Source organism: Mandrillus leucophaeus, unplaced genomic scaffold (genome assembly GCF_000951045.1).
Source record: "Mandrillus leucophaeus isolate KB7577 unplaced genomic scaffold, Mleu.le_1.0 Scaffold107, whole genome shotgun sequence".
NCBI classification, from domain to species: Eukaryota; Metazoa; Chordata; class Mammalia; order Primates; family Cercopithecidae; genus Mandrillus; species Mandrillus leucophaeus.
Window position 1 is genome coordinate 1,720,738 of NW_012098876.1, and position 15,553 is coordinate 1,736,290.

Here is a 15,553-nt window from a genome sequence, read left to right on the forward strand (position 1 = left end):
GAGGCTTCAGGAAACTTACATTCATGGTGGAAGGTGAAGAGGGAAGCAAGCACATCTTACCATGATGGAGCAGGAGAGAGAGAGAGAGTGAAGCAGGGAACAGCTACACACTTTCAAATGACCAGATCTCATGAGAACCCTATTACAAGAACAGCAAAGGGGATGTTCGTCCCCATAATTCAATCACCTCCCGCCAGGCTCTTCCTTCAACATGTGTGGATCACAATTTGACATGAGATTTGGGTGGGGACACATAACCCAACCATAACATTAGCATACTGTTGGTGAAGCTGTAGGGAAAACAGCACTGCATGGATGCTGTTGCTGAGAGTAGAAACTAGTGCAGGAAATTTGGCAATATTAATAAAAATTGCAAATGCACTTACCTCTTGACCCAGAAATTCCACTTCAGGGAATTTGTCCCAAGGAAATAATGGTGCAAAACGTCATAGGCATAAAATTATTCATTGTGAAACTGTATGTAATGGAAAAGATTGGAAGCACCCAAAATATCCCCAAATATGGTACATCCATACAATGGAATACCATGAATGGTCTAAAAGAATGAAGTTTGATGAAGAAAAACATCCAACATATATTAAAGTGCAGGTACAGACCAGCATACAAACACTTGTGTAAAAAAGAGAGAAGAAAGTAATATATACTGAACATAGAATATCTCAGAATGAATACTTAAGGAATTGTTAACATTAATTCCATCTTGGGTGGGGACCTAGGTGGCTATAGGATATACTCTTTTTACCTTTCTCATTGCCAATTATGTGAAAATATTCCTTTTTCAAAAATATGTCGAATTTTAAACTTTTTATTAAAAAATAATTGCATAAATAAGCAAAGTACTAATGGAGGTATATATAAAATACTATTGTGGTGCAAAGTGATCTGTATGTGAATTATGACATTTAGTGGGAAGAATTAGAGTCAGACTAGATAACTTTTAATATCCTTAGAATCTGGTGAGCCCATGAAAATAAGGAGTTATTTCAAAATAAGGAGGATGCCTGAATTCTTTTCAAACTCCAAAATTCTGTGATTCAATAATTTAAAGAAATTAAAGCAGGATTGGGAGCAGGGTTTTGTGTGTGAGGGGCTTTAAAAATTAAATGCTAGGTGTGCTTCCAGTAATGTTCCAATGAACAAGGAAAGACAGTTTATTCATGCTTGTCTTTACCATGCAAAGGGAGGCAGGCCTGCATTCATGCAAAGATGGGCGCAATTGTAGCTTGCTCACTGGTATTGTGCAGGTTTGTTTTGCTTCTTTAAATCAAATCAAAGCGAGTAAATTTAGTACCAGGAGTGGGAGGTTCTGAATAATTAAAGATTTTGTTTTCTTGATCTATACATTTATATGAACACACCAGCTATGTTGTTAGCCTCCTGCTGTGGGAAAGATACAACTTTATAACTTTGGCAATTGTTGAAGAGGTTTGAAGGAAAATGTAACAAAGATTTATTAGGTGATTTATCTCAGTTTTTAATAAACTATGGAAGAAATGTTATGAGTCAAGAAACAGCACTAAGAAAAACAAGCTAAGGCCAGTGACAGAAATAACCCTTGGGAAAGATACTTGCCTGCAGCAAACAGGATGCCACAGTGATCCACCAGCCCGAACTCCTTTTTGAGTCTGGGCCTCCCTCAATAGTGGTTTCCAAGCTAAGTCTGGAAGGGTTCCCCTTGTGAATGATGTGAGAACTGGGGCAGACTTAGTTACCCCACTGAGCACACTCTGCCTAGCCACATTCACCAGAGCTCATCTGCAGCTGCAGTTCTGGGCACCACAGTCTATCTTGATTTCTTGCTCAGGGTTTGATGATATCCATGGGATCAGATTGGCTAAATATTGTATTCCCAATGTGAAAGGCTGACTTTATCCACAATTAACCCTTAATGCTTTTCCATTTTTCTTCCCCAGCTTTCCTGGACAGGCTTTGGAGCTCTAGAAAAGTTTAACCCAATTTGTTACCATGTCCCTGGCCACCTCCTGGGTAAGCAGGAATTAAGGGTGCCTGCTGTGTACTTAGGAGAGTTACCAACAAAGGACTCATCCTTCCTTCAGTTAAGTGGAAAGATTCCAGGTTCCCAAGTTCAGATATCATTGAGAAGGGCATTCCTTGGAGAGGCCTGGTGATCCAGCTGCACCCCCTACCCCCACCTGCAGCTCCTAAATTTTTCATAGTGACATTGAATCTGCTACTTGCCAAACTAGATCTTCTACACAATTAAACTATCCCTCCCACACCTCCTTTTTAAAAAAAAAAAAAAAAATTCTTTGTTTTTATTGTGGTAAGATGTACATAATACAAAACTTACTATTTTAATCATTTTTGAATATATTGTTCAGTGGTGTTAAGTATATTCATATTGTTTTACAATCATAACCACCAACTGTGTCCAGAACTTTTGCATCATCCCAAACTGAAACTCTTTACCTGTAGGGGTAAAGGGAAAACCTCTCCTTGACCCTTGGAAGATTCATCAAAAAATTTACTGATAAAGGCAGATTAATAGAAGAAAATACACACAGTTATTAACATATATACGGGGGAAGAATCACAGAGTGACTACCCAGTATACCAGTGGAGGCCAAATACTTTTATAGCCTTATTGCAGAGAGGAAGGGGGGCAAGGGGGAATGCAAGTAATTCTATCAAAGGACATTAGATGGTTATTAGTGAATGGATACTTGGGAGAATGAATGGATGGAGGAACAGAGATCAACTTGTAAATGGTTTTATTTGGATATTGAATGAGCCTGAGGGATAGATATTATTCAGTGAAAGGGTCTGATCATGTCTGGTTACATTCTTGGTTTTCTTTCTTTTCTTTTCTTTTTATTTTTGAGACAGGTTCTCACTCTGTCACCCAGCCTGGAGTACAGTGGTGTGATCATGGCTCACTGCAGCCTCGACTTCCTGGACTCAAGAGATCCTCCCACCTCAGCCTCCTGGGTAGCTGGGACCACAGGTATGTGCCACCACCTAATTTCTGTATTTTTTGTGGAGGCTTAGTTTCACCATGTTGCCCAGGCTGGTCTTGAACTCCCGGACTCAAGCAATCCTCCACCTGCCACCCAAAGTGCTGGGATTACAGGTATGAACCACTGCACCCAGCCTTGATTTTTTTCTGCAACAGGTACTGAGATAATAGGGAGGGAAAGGAAAAATAATTATTCTTCTTGGTGGACCCGTCCTGTCTTTATGTAGACAGGGGAGAGATCTCTTGATCTCTAAGGGCTTTTAATTCACAATACTCACGATACTGGGGAGCTATGTTTCAGGATGATGTTCCTTGTGCTCTTTCATATCCTTTAAAGATTTACTCCCATTCTCCACTTCCCCCAGCCCCTGGCAACCATGCTTCTACTTGCCGCCTCTGCTAACTGACTACTCCAGGTATCTCACATGAGTGGAATTATTCAGTGCGGAATTTTTGAGGCAGTTTCCAGAATATGCCAAACAGCAGAGGTTGGATGAAACACCAAAGCCAATTTAGACCACCAATTATTTCTTCCTTCTTGGCTTCCTAACCTTGCCTAGACCACCCTGGAGCCTACTCTTTTGCAGGCTTAATCTGTGATGGCGGATGAAAAAGTGGAATTATTCCTTTTGTGTCTGGCTTCTTTCACTTAACATCCTCAAAGTTCACCCAAGTTGTGACGTGTTCCGCACTCCCTGCTTTGATCTTTACTCTGTTCCCACAGCCTCATCCTCGCGCTCAGGTTCTGCCTTCTCCTCCTCTCACTGTTTTGTTCCATGTACTCCCTGTAACCCTCATTCTGTGGTAAACAAAATCCTTTAAAAATCCTTAGTCCAAAATGTGGTCTCCTTCTATGAGACACTTAGCCTGGAGTCGGGGCCCAGATCACATTCTTTAAAAGTGGCATCTTCTTAAGAATTGATTTTAAGGTCACATCTTGACAGGAGTTATGATAAGATTATCAAGAAAGAGGAGAGGGAGCAGTAAAACAATGAGACCAGGAGACATGAGGAAAAGGTAATCAAAGGGCCTCCTGATTTAATTGGAGCCCAGAGCCCTTGGAGCCTGGAGCCCCTGCAGCCTCTTCCAGGGAACTGCCCTTTATTTTCCCACCTGCCACACACTGCAGGTTCCTTTCCACCTTTGTGGGATTGTCTGTGGTTTCCTGCATAGGAAACAACAGAGCCAGAGCCAGAGCCATGAGGGCGGTGGGGGCTCCACCAATATCAATGCATTTTCTGAGGTCTTTCTGTGAAAACAGCACAAGGGATGGAGACGCAGCAGACGCCAACTGCATGCTGAGGCTGTGTCTGTGTGAAGGAGAAGCATTACAAAACCCTGTTAAAAATATTACCTCTTTAATCTCTTAATTTTCTTCCTGTTGATAACGTAAGGGCTGACATACCTGGAAAACCACTGGTGAAAGCTCAGTGGAATTTTTACCAGCCCCTCCAGGTTGTTAATCAGGTCCGTGCCAATCACCAGGTGAAGCGAGATTGGCAGGGAGATAACTGTCCCTGCACAGGTTGAGTCACCTGGTTTTAAAGGGAGAGCTCAGACTTCGTGGTTTTTCTATTATTGCACTTAATATGGTTGTCTGTTATTTCTAAGAAAGGGGAATTGCTGGCAGTCCATGTGGAATTTCTCTGGAGGGGCTGTCTGAAGCTTAACTTCAGCCATTCCTTTCATTGGCTACTTCTCAGGTCATTTGTGATGGGCTGAATCAGACATTTATAAACAAATAAAGTCGTTTCATATTTGACTCATCAAAACACTTTGTTGGGTGGTTTTTTTTGTTGTTGTTGTTGTTTGTTTTTTGAGACAGTGTCTCACTCTGTTGCCCAAGCTGGAGTGCAGTGGCATAATCTCAGCTCACTGCAATCTCTGCCTCTCAGGTTCAAGCAATTCTCCTACCTCAGCCTCCCAAGTAGCTAGGATTACAGGCGCATGCCACCGCGCCTGGCTAATTTTTGTATTTTTAGGAGAGACAGAGTTTCACCATGGTGACCAGGCTGGTCTCAAACTCCTGACCTTAAGTGATCCACCCGCCTCGGCCTCCCAAGGTTGTTGGTTTTTAGGCACATTTTCAGTCTTAGCTACTGAGTAATGGATACTATAATTAAATCTGAAATGGTTGAGTTTGATGTCAGTGTTTATAAGGGCTCACATGTTCTGGTATTTTGTTTTGGGTTTTGGTGGGTGGGAGGTTAGCCTCTTTTTTAACCACCATCACAGATTAAGCCTGCAAAAGAACAGGCTCCAGGGTGGTCTAGGCAGGGTTAGGAAGCCAAGAAGGAAGAAATAATTGGTGGTCTATATTGGCTTTGGTGTTTCACTCAACCTCTGCTGTTTGGCATATTCTGGAAGCTGCCTCAAAAAAAAACATGAGGTAGCAAAATAACTTGAGTAGAATAAACATTATTGTAGGGTGTCCTGAGAAGTTATCTCATTCATCTGCACCCTGCTTGACCTGCTTGGTCACCCTACTTCTGTGAAAGGAATCAGCTGGACTCCTCTTGGTAGTCTCTTTTCATGCAAACAGTCCTTGCCATGTTATCTGGAATGTTCACTTTTGCCTCATATAGTTCCCTGATGCTGTCGTGCAAGGCTCTTATTTTTACTGTTTCCATTTGAGATGGAGAAAAGCTAGTTACCACCCTTTTATAGTGGATTTACTCAGCCTCTCTAAATTTAGAAAATGAGTATTGTTGAGTTTTCCTTCATTCTTCTCTTCTCTAGAATCTTACTAGAGATTCTGTTTCTTCACTGAAGCCTAGCACCTTTGCCCACACCTACCTATAATATCTAATTTGTTAACTATAGATTTGAAAGAGGTTTTGTGTTTGCAACATTTTCCAGAGAAGGCATACTTTGTGTTAATGACCCTTTAATTCAGGGACAGAGAGAGGGTTTGGTACTGAAGGAATGGAGGAGGGATGGATTCAAGGAATACGTCTGAAGGTGGGGTGGGGCAGCGAAGTACTCAAGAGTGCAGGTCCAAAGCTGGACTGCTTGGTTGGAATTCTAGCTCTGCTGAATCTAGCTATGTGACCTTGCATAAATCTTTACCTCTTTGTACCTCAGTTTCTTTTTAAAAAAACTTTATCGAGTTTTTGTGGGGATTATATGAGATTATGCAAATGGATTAACACAGCACCTGGGATATTGCACACTGAATAAATGTTGTCTATCATTATCATCATCATCATCATCATCATTGTTGTCCTCATCATTATCATTATCACTCATTGGCTAGACGGTGAGCTGCTTCAGGACAGGGAACTGTGATTTACCTGGAACATGTAGGAGGTGCTTAGCAACTGTTTGCTGAATGAATGAGCAAATGTTGCTTAGTGTTAGTCTTTCCTTTCAGCCTTTTCTTTTAGAAGTAATTTATTCTTGAGGTTTCCCTTTGTTTTCCTCCCTTGCTCTTAAAGACAAAATAATAAGTGTAATTTTGGAAAGAAAGGAATATAAAATCCTCATTCATGATCTCACCAAGTTAATTACTCATCCTTCTTAGTTTATTTCTAGTTGGTTCTTCTTATGGTAGATTACCATTCAAAAATACTTTCTTCCTTACCTCCACTTCCATGGGAGAAGTATATTTCCCTTCTCAGTTGGTGTTGGGTTTTACCATGTGACTTGTTTTGGCCTTAGAAGGGGGTACTTTCTCATACCTTGACTCTACACTCAGCCACACCATTTGCTTTGGCTAATGGGATGTTAGTAAACATGATATAAGTAGGGGCTTGAAGTTCATTTGTGCCATTGGATTTGCCCTCTTGAACCACTGCCATTGCCACGAGAAGAGCTTACTGTAGCTGGCTACTGCCCCTTCATCCTGGGCTCCAGAATGAATATGCAAGGAACAACCTCAACAATCTCCTTGAGTCCAACCTGCATCAAGGGGATAAGCCCAGCTGGACTTCAGCTTAAAGCAAAAATGCCCAGCCAAGCCCCATCCATATTTGTAGATCCATGGCTGAGTAGCAGACATATGAGAAATAAGTGCATATTGTTTGTTATGCAACAATAATTGATTGACCCACTTATCAAAGCCTACACTTAATTTGCACATCGATATAACCAAAACATAATACTAGTTCATATTTTACTTTAAATTCACAGGCATTGAATCATAGCTAGGTTTTTCTATGTTGCTGCACAGTTTTAAAATTTTCAACTAGCACTACAATACTTTATCAAATTAATCTAGAAAATAATAATAATGTAGTAATATCGACTCTGATGTTTTGAGGACATAGTATGTGTCAGGTATTATGCTTTGCATACATCCAATCCTTTCAACAATCCCATGAGGTAAGCCTAACTCATCATTCCATTTTCTCAAAGTCAGAGGTAATGTGGCATAGATTTAAGAATATGGACTCTGGAGCCAAAGGGTCTGGGTCTGAACGTTAGCTCTGCTGCTTCTTAGCTGTGTGACCTTGGAAAACCCACTTTACCTCTTTTGTCCAGTTTCTTCACTTGTAAAAGTGATAATAATGGTCCCTACCTTATACAGTTGCAGTTTTTAACTTGAAAGGAGTTAATATACCTAAACATTTAGACGAGGGCCTGTTCTATCTAATCTGTGTTGGTAATTATTACGAAGGAGGAAAGTGAATTGCAGAGGCTAAACAGCTTGCTCAAAGTCATACAATTAGTAGATTATAGTATTTGTATTGTTTTCATGTGTTTTCCCCTGACAATTATAAAATAAAAATGCACAGAAAAATAAGTTACCCTGGCAAATATTGGTAGTGAGCTTTTAAGGACCATCTGGAGAAGCAGGGCCTCTTGACTAGTGGACTTTGGGTATTAACGGTCCAAGAGCAAGTCCAGTTTCAGGCAGAGAGAGAAATTGAGTTTCAGAGAGTTTGAACACTTTGCCATAGGTCACATGGATGATTAGTGGTAGAAAAAGAAAACTTTGGTTTCTCTGACTGCAAACTTGGGGATTTTTTAGGGTATAAGATTATTTATTTAAAAACAGTCAGTAATTGCTTATTTAAAAATAAAGGGAGTGGTCTCTTGAAGATTAATTTTTGTTATATAGCAAGGTAACCCACTTAACATTTAGCAAGGATTTTGTTTTTTGCTTCTTTAGCAAGAAATATTAAGCTATTTCCTTGCTTGTGTTTTGAGAATATAAGTTGAAGTAGAGGAATGATTTCTGCCTTGTCATGAGTTAAGATCCTTTTTTTCCCCAGACTGACTCTTGGAGAGTCTGGTCTCTCCTTAGATGTCAGCATTCTTGATTGTTTAGAAAGCAGAAAGCCAGTAACTGTTCATATTTCAGGGTCAAAGAGGCAAAGCTGCCTGTGGCGTTCTTTGTTTTGAGGGTCTGAATCCTTCAATTACTCCCCAGGTGTCCTTACTGAATAGAAAAGGGATGGAGTAAATCTTTTGTACCCCTGTGCTGAAATGGAGTTGATGAATTCCAGGTGTGTGGCTATGAATGCTTGGGGGAGGAAAATGGAATAAATAATGATTCTGGTCAACAAGTGATGGGCTCCTGAACCCATTTCTGACTTGGTTCCCCTGGCTGGCGCCATGGAAGAAATGGTTTTCTATAGGAGTGGAGGGGCTGAGGATCTGGGCACAAGCCAAGGGCAGCTGGAGCTGGGGTGGCAGTGGAGAGAGTGGAGGCAGTGTTCTCCACAGGATGGTGGCGCTGTGCTGGGAGCTGGACCATGCCTGGGCTGCGCATCACCACCAAGAGGTCAGCAGTGTCTTGTTCAGACTCAGAAAACAATACTCCAAATGACCGACTCAGAAGCAACCTCAGAAGCAAAAGTTTTCCTCTGACTTTCTCTTGCCTCTCAGTCCCATTCTCCCCTGAGGCTGCTGTAGAAACTAGAATCCCTCTTCCCCAAGGTGGGTCATAGAAACCAGAACCTCTTTTCTCCAAGTCCAGCCATAAAACCTAAAAATATCTATCTAACTTTCCCTTTGCCTTTCTGTGTAAAAACTGGTCATAAAAAAATGATCTGACCTGTCTTGTTTGACTGTAGGCCATAAGACCTCCATTCTAGAAGGTCCTGCTCCATATCCAGATTGGAAAAAAACAAAACAAAACAAAACAAAAAAACCCCACGTGTTCAGAGAGGCCAAGAAGAATCTAGACAGACAGGCCTTGCTGGGTTTCCTTCCCAGGTTCTTAGCATTAGATCACACCCTTTTTGTCCAATCATATTTTGACACGGCTGTCCATACTCTGTTAAACCTCGGTGTAAACATGAACCATTTCTTCTGTATCTTTGGGTCTTCATTCTGAAGGCTCCCGTATCATGTGAAACCACCATCAAATAAATCTGTATGCCTTTTCTCCTATTAATCTTCCTCTTTCCAGCAAACCTTCAAAGGGAGAAGGAGAAGTTTTCCTTTGGTCTTTACAATCTGTTGGTCTCGAAACACCAAAAGCCCATTGTGAGAAGCAGAGACAGCAGAGGCAGGAGTTGGCAGGGAAGACTCCAGTGCTCTCGGTGTCAGTGGGGGAGGTGGGCTGACCCTTTTCTTCTAAGGTTTGTGACCTCAAGCCTTATGTTTTGTAGAGTTCACAGAGAGGCAGTTTCCCAAGAGGGATGATAATGGACTTCATTTCCTATATGGTAGTGGGGGTAGGCAGGGGGCCTGGCAACAAGGGCTTGGGCCTCTTCTAATTTGACTTGAAGACATAAGAGAGATGGGAACATATTTGTATTGGAGTGTTAAGAAGCTCTCCGAACCAGTTACAGTCATAACTCTTAGGAGCTGTTTAGAGAAAATGTTAGCCATGTCCCTGGTTTTCAAACGGAAAGAATCAAGCGTGCACTCTTCTGATTGACCCATGGTATTCCTGCAAGACTTCCAGAAGAACAATGGCTGGAGCAAAGGGTATAATATTTTAAGGGAAAATTGCTTTTATATTCGGGTAAAACTACCAAATTTTGTTCATATTACAAAATAGAAAAAAAAAATCTTGTAGATATTTAATGACATGGAAAATTGTTCTCAACATAGTGGCAAATGAAAAAAGCAAGTTTATTACCAGGATGTTCAGTGTGATCTCCTTTTGCAACCCTAAACGGATAGATCTCTGCAGAGAAAAAAGTCTAGAAAGATGTATTCCAACATGCTCACCGTGCTTATTCTTTGTTTGTTGTAATAAAGGGCACTTTTTATTTTTCCTTTCTGCTTCTCTGTGCTGTTTGAATGTTTTTATGACAAACATGTATTGCTTTTATAGTAAGAAAAATGTGCCACATAGGTTTTTATTTTTAAAAACGGGAAGCAAATCTAAACAACAACAAAAATCCCTGCTGCCTTTGTGTTGAGGATGGTGGAAGACAGTAAGGCCCTTTCATCTAATGGGAGTGTAGATGTCAGGGCTGGAGGACAATGACTCAGAGCCGGTGGAAATGCGGCCGGTGGAACAAGTTTCAAACAGGAAAGTGCTTGTGGGGTGACCTCTGGGGTCAGCCACAGAGCTTACTGCAGATTCCACCAAAAGAGTAAGAAGATCCAAAAGGGCAAGGGGTAGGGTCTGTTGGGCGGGTGTGTCCCAGTTTAAACAAAGCCGCTTTGATGTGCTTCCCAGCCGGCAGGCACAGGAATGCAAGGCCCTGCTCTCTCTTGCAGCCAAGAGGGAGTTATAAACATCCATCTCCAAGGGAAGATCCATCAGCTCCTCTCAACCACAAAGGAAAGATTTACAGGTAATGTTTTCCTCCCATACAGAAGTGTGATTAAGCAAATGCTTGGAAGGGTTTTGTTTTTTTTTCTTTCCTCTTTCCTACACTGTAAATAGACATGCTTTGTTTTCCTCTCATGCCTCGTGATGTTTATAATGACTTTTATAGACACGTACTGACGTTCAGTGCTTACAGTGTGCTTTCCTCATATCTATCAGGAGAACCAGGCGTGTAGAATATGTCATTCCCCATTCCGAGATAAGCAGGGAGCACTTAGGCCTCAGGGGGTCTGGTCTGTGCTGGAGATTGGCTGGCCCAGGGCCCCACCTAGCCCATCCACATGTCCCCAAGTCGGGGTTGCCTATGTGGTAAGGAAGAGAATACACCATGACCCCCACACTTTGGAACAATGAGCTAAGGGAATGCCTTGGGAGGGGATGGGGGTCTGTGTTAAGGCAATTCTCTTTAAAAAGTCTTTTTTATTTAGACAGCTGTGATCGGATGCCAAGAGCTTGAGCTGGAGAGGGACAGTTCTGCCATAGACTGGTGGTATGATCTTAAAAAGTTAGTGAATTTTTCTGAGAGTTTACTTTTGACACCTATAAAACTTAGATTACCTTCTTGTGTCTGGAGGCTGTCCCAAAAGATATAAAAATAAGGTAGTTCAGTGCCGCCTACGCTGGCATTCCAGAGCGGAGGGCTAGCCATGCTACCTAAGCAGGACCTGCAAAGGAGGTGCAAACCCTGTCTGAGAACCACCCAAGAGACAGTGCCTAGAAATATGTGTCCTTCCTTCAGAACCTCAACTGCAGAAACCCAAAGGGGAGAGACCAACACTGGTTCACGCTCTAAGGGAGTGAATCAGCTCTGTCTTCTGCTTATTCAGGACACATGGGAGAGAGAACCAAACGAAAGGTGACCAGGGAAGAGGGCTGGTGGGAAGAGAAAGAGAGTCTGTGGAGTGGCCTGCTGGAAGCCAAGGGAACTGTAGGAGGCTGGGAGGAGGCGACACTGTCCCTATTAAGGAAAAACACGTTTAAAAAAAAAATCCCAGTGATGGTCTGGCGTGGGGGTAGTGGTGTCTCTGAAGAATCCATGAACTTACCTTAGGAGAAAAATTGTCTTAAATAGCCGCCATGAAGTAGAAACTGAGGCCCCTATCATGTCAGGGCCTGTCAGTAAGGATTTTCCTGCACCGGACCTCTCCTTGCTCTCCCCGCCATACCACATCTAGAGGAGCAGGGGGCACGCCCAGGAGTGGGGGAGGAGGTTAGAGGAGCTAGACCAGGAAGACAGAGACAAGGCTACCCACAGCCCCCACACACTGCAGCAGGCCTGGAAGGAGGAGAGGAACTGGAGTTTTAGGTGACATCTGGAGTTTTTTTTTTTACATGAGAGTCAACACAAAATGGAAGTGAGCCTGTTTTGTGATTGGAAGTAATCAGAGAATTTTTTATTATGTGAAAATAAATATTTGCACAAATATCCAGGGGTTCACCCAAGTTTTCTCCAAGGTACAAGATGAATCAGACCCTTGGAGTGGTTTGAATGTGCAGGGTTGAGGGAAAGAATATAGCTATTTTCTAATTGCCCATTTTATTAGTCAGGGTTCTCCAGAGAAACAGAACCAATAGGATATATATGTGTGTATGTGTGTGTGTATGTGTTTGTGTATTTATGTGTATGTCTATCTATCTGTCTGTCTGTCTGTCTATCTATCTATCTATCTATCTATCTATCAATCAATCAATCATCTATCTATGAATGACAGAGTATAAGGAATTGGCTCACCTGATTACAGACTGGCAACTCCAAAAGCTCCAGGATGGGCTAGCAGGCTGGAGACTCAGGAAGGAGCTGAAGTTGCAGTTCAAGTCCAAAGGCAATCTACTGGCAGAATTTCTACCTGCCCTGGGGATGTCAGTTTCTTGTTCTGTTCAAGCCTTCAACTGATTGGATGAGACCCGCCCACGTTATGGAGGACAGTCTGCTTTATTCAAAGTCCACTGATTTAAATGTTCATCTCAGGCAAAAACACAGTCACAGTAACATCTAAAATAACATTTGACCAAATTTCTGGGCATCATGGCCTAGCCAAGTTGACGCATCAAATTAGCTACCACATCTATGATTAGTCCTGCACATTCATATTATCTTCTTAGTCTATATTTATAGAAGTGAAATCCCATAAGATATAGTGTAAAAAGATCATGTGAAAGTATAAGATTTTTAAATATATTGACAAATTACCTCTCACAAAGTCGTGTTTTGAAAACAATTTTAAATTTTACTGTACTGTGTGGGTACAGTATGAGTACAATATATATTGTTTGAGTACTGTATGCAATTATAATTCCATAATTCTCCACACCCACATGAACCATTGATAATATCTGTGAATGTTAGGTATTATCTTTAAAAAATTGTTAATGTGATAGGCAACAATAGAGTCTCCTTGCTTGAATTTGCATTTGCAATTTTGATTATTATGAAATTTAACATATACTAACATGTTTATTGACCACTTGTATTTCTCCTTCGGCTCTTGGCCTCTTCATGGTTTGCCAATTTTTCCATTAGCCTCTTTCAGACCAGTTAAATTTAAATATGTACTTTAACCTTTGCCAGTCTTCAAAAGAAGAGGCAAAATTCCAAACCACACCGACTTACAGCTCAGTGAAAGGACAACCTGTGAGCTTTGCATTTGCTTTTCCCACACTGAATCAGAACCTCTGAGCAGTTCTCTCCCTTTCAGGTTTAACAAAGCAACAGTAAGTATGAGAAATAAACAATCTAAGCATGGAAAACTCTTGAGAAAAAAGCAAAACCCATGGCAGAAAAATACTACCATTGCCCCCAGCTCTTCAATACAGAGAAATGAGCTGCCTGTGGGATGGATCATCTTATTGCAATGTGGCCTTAGAAGCAGAACAGGGGCAGATGGCCATTCTGCAGACAGGGCAGGACCCCAGAGACAATTGTGCTTGCCTTTGAAGGTGAATTATTTCTATCATTTCAAGGCATCAAGAAACAATTCCAGTGTTGTCAACAGCGTTTTCAGGTCTTGGCCCAACATTTTTAGGGAAAGGTCTTAAATTATTTTGTCATCAAATCAAGCTCAACTGCAAAACTCAACAGAAGATTTAAAAAAAAGAAACAAAAACTGGCTACAGAGCATTTCACAAAAGACTCAGGGTTTGGAGAATATTGTAGAACACAATGTTTGTCTCTCCCACCATTTCTTACCTTCAGATAATTTCTGGGGCTTTGGTATGGAAAGCTGAGAGACAAATAGGTGTTTCTCTGTCCCCCCTTGGGACAATAAATGCGATGTGTGTGTTTGGGAAAACTACAATACAGTTCTTAATTTACCTTGCTTTTCCCAAAGTCTAGGGCAGCTCTTTGAATTATTGGAAGTCTCAAATCAAAGTCCTCTTAACCCAGTGGATTTGACAACTTAGGTGTCACTAGTCTCATGACCAATTCAGAATTCTCCAGTAAACTAAGGTTGCAAAAAAAGAAAAAAAAAAAAAAGGTCCAGAATCTTTGAAGTTTTGGACCTTGGCTATTTTATAAGCTTTTTAGAGCCCATTTTTAAGGGCTTTGATTCCAGAAAATAATCAGCAGCAAATGGAAGCACTGCAGGAAAGCCTGAGGATATTGAATGATGTCCATGGACCATTAACCAGGAAGAATTCTTTGAAAACTGCAACCAGCATCTTGTACCAGTTCCCATTTTCCTGGTTGACTCCTAGGTGGGTACTTGGAAGAAATAAAATTGAAATTTGGCCTTCTTGGAGATAGGGAAAGGAAAGTACTAGTCATATAGTAGAGGAGGGAATGTGGTATTTCTATACTTTCTCAGCAGCCATGACTACTTCATTGCTCCCAGAGTCATACTCTAATAATTGGGCTAAAATGTTTGATGAATGTTTTAGTTCAGGCTGCCATAACTAATACAATTGACTGTGTAGACTGAAAAAACAGAAATTTATTTTTCTCACAGTTCTGGAGGTTAGAAATCTGAGATGAGGGAGCCAGCATGGTCAGGTTCTACTGAGGGCTCTTTTCCTGGCTTGCTGATGGCTACTTTCTTGGTGTGTCCTCACATGGTGAAGAAAGAAAGAGAAAAATCTTCCTACAAGGATGCTAATCACATTATAAGGGCCTCACTCTGGTGACCTTATCTAAACCTAATTACCTCCCCAAGGGCCCCATTTTTGAATACCATCACACTGGAGGGCAGGACTTCAACACATGAATTTTAGGGTGACACGATTCAGTCCATAGCAGCGAACTTGATGAAAATAGTGTTGAGGTTCTGGTGCAGTTCTCCATTGCTCCTCCTCTTGTCTCTTCCATGTTTCCCATGGTTTCTTTGCTCTTCCGTGTGTAATGTTAAGTCCTGATTCATAGGCACTGTCTGGTACCTTGGCAGGCGAGGTAAAGAGCTGGGGCTATGGTTATAGGACTTGTTGCCTTCTTCATAATGAAAGCGATGCTGGCTACGTCTCTGAAACCTGTTGGTATTTCCGTAGCATTCCTCATGCTCCACCATAGTAAACTAGGCTGTATACTCTGGTGAGCAGGAAATAGCAACCAGAAGTTTGTCCTCCAGCCCATTTGGGAACAGCTAGACTGAGAGTGGGCAATTTTTTTTTTTTTTTTTTTTGGTAAATGACCAAGTAGTAAATATTCAGGATTTTGTGGTAACATGGTCTCTGTCATAACTACTCAACTCTGCCATTGTACCACGAAAGTAGTCATAGATGACACGTAGATTAATGAGTGTGGCTGTTTTCCACTAAAACATTTACAAAAAACAGCAGGCCAATTTGACCAATGGATAATAGTCTGCTGGCCCTTGAATTACCCC

The 15,553-nt window shown here is 41.4% G+C and overlaps 1 pseudogene; it reads right to left on the minus strand.

The window, feature by feature from the left end:
- LOC105543650 overlaps nt 1-11,385 on the minus strand; it is a 191,286-nt pseudogene extending 179,901 nt beyond the window's left edge.
- Between the last annotated feature and the right edge of the window lie 4,168 nt (nt 11,386-15,553).